The following is a 2,207-nucleotide window of genomic DNA, read 5'->3' as shown; positions in this document are numbered from 1 at the left end:
CAGAGACCCAGGAATTATCCTCCTGACCATAACCCTTCCACTTAACCAAATACTGGAGCCTCCATCTAGCCAGATGGGAATCCAGTACTTTGTCTACCTCATATTCCATGTTACCTTCAACCAATACAGGGTCTGGAGGTGCAACCCCCGGAACAACAGGTTCAACAAACCTCTTCAACAAAGATTTATGGAACACATTATGGATTTTAAATGTGACAGGAAGAGCCAAACGAAAAGAGACCGGATTAATAATCTCCAAAATCTTGTAAGGTCCAATAAATCTAGACTTAAACTTAGTAGAAGCCACCTTCATAGCAATATTTTTTGATGATAACACACCATATCACCAGCCTTAAACTGGGGACCAATGGTCCTATGTCGGTTGGAAAACCACTGGGCCTTTTCCTGGGAGAGAGATAACTTATCCACCACTGGGTCCCAGATCTGGTGCATTCTCTCCACCACAGTGTCAACACCTGGGCAGGCAGAGGGCTCCACCTGCCCTGAAGAAAATCGAGGATGAAACCCAAAGTTACAAAAAAAAGGTGACATTAAAGTGGCAGAACTAGCTCTATTATTTAAAGCAAATTCGGCCAAGGGCAAAAATGAAACCCAATCATCCTGATCAGCAGAAATTAAACATCTCAAATATGACTCCAAGGTCTGGTTTGTTCTCTCTGTCTGCCCATTGGTCTGAGGGTGAAAAGCAGAGGAGAAGGACAACTGAATTCCCAGCTTGGAACAGAAAGTTCTCCAAAATCTAGACACAAACTGGACTCCTCTGTCAGATACAATGTTCTCAGGAATCCCGTGCAAGCGAACCACCTGTTGTAAAAACAGGGGCACCAATTCAGAGGAAGACGGCAACTTAGGGAGTGGTACAAGATGAACCATCTTAGAGAACCTATCACAAATCACCCAAATAACAGTCATCCTTTGAGAGACAGGCATATCAGAGATGAAATCCATTGAAATATGGGTCCATTGCCTCTTGGGGACAGGCAAAGGCATCAACAACCCACTAGAGCGAGAACACGATTTAGACCGGGAGCACGTCCCACAGGACTGCACAAAATTCCTGACATCACGAGACAAGGAGGGCCACCAAAAAGACCGACTCACCAGATCTCTAGTACCAAAAATACCTGGATGACCAGCCAAAGCAGAGCAATGAACTTCAGACATCACTCTCTTCTTCCACTGGTCAGGAACATACAACTTTCCACTGGGACAACGCTCAGGTTTGTCCTCCTGGAACTCTTCCAGAGCACGTCTCAAATCGGGCGAGATGGCAGAAAGAACAACCCCTTCGCCTAAGATGGTAGCAGGCTTGGTCACCACAGGAGAATCAGCAAAGAAGCTCCTAGAGAGGGCGTCAGCCTTGACATTCTTAGTTCCAGGATGAAAAGAAACCACAAAATCAAAACGTGTAAAAAACAAGGCCCACCTAGCCTGTCTAGGGTTCAAGCGCTTAGCCGACTCTAGGTAAATCAAATTCTTGTGGTCAGCGAGGACCACGACTTGATGCTTAGCTCCCTCCAACCAATGTCTCCACTCCTCAAATGCCCATTTCATGGCTAACAGTTCCCGATTCCCCACATCATAGCTACGTTCAGATGGAGAGAACTTTCGGGAAAAGAAAGCACAGGGATTCATTTTAGATGTTACAGGATCCTTTTGGGACAAAACAGCTCCTGCACCAATCTCAGAAGCATCCACCTCTACCTGGAACGGAAGTGAGACATCAGGTTGCCGCAAAACCGGGGCGGAGGTGAATCTTCGCTTCAGCTCCTGAAAGGAAGAAACAGCCTCCGGAGACCAATTTAACACATCAGCACCCTTCTTAGTCAAATCAGTCAATGGCTTGGCAATACTAGAAAATTTTGCTATAAATTTCCGATAAAAATTAGCAAAACCCAAAAACTTCTGGAGGGCCTTCAAAGAAGTGGGCTGAACCCAATCGTAAATGGCCTGTACCTTGGCCGGGTCCATTTCAATAGTTGACGGGGACAAAATAAATCCCAAAAAAGAAATCCTCTGTACTCCAAAAAGGCATTTAGATCCTTTGACATACAGGGAATTCTCCATCAAGATCCGGAACACAGTCCGAATATGTTCCACATGAGAATCCCAATCCTTGGAGAAGATCAAAATATCATCCAGATAGATAATCAAAAATTTATCGACAAAATCTCGGAAAATATCGT

This window comes from Dendrobates tinctorius, unplaced genomic scaffold (genome assembly GCF_039654945.1).
Source record: "Dendrobates tinctorius isolate UK_male_01 unplaced genomic scaffold, ASM3965494v1 ptg000245l, whole genome shotgun sequence".
NCBI lineage: Eukaryota > Metazoa > Chordata > Amphibia > Anura > Dendrobatidae > Dendrobates > Dendrobates tinctorius.
The sequence above is the reverse complement of the archived record's forward strand: the minus strand, read 5'-3'. Positions refer to the sequence as shown.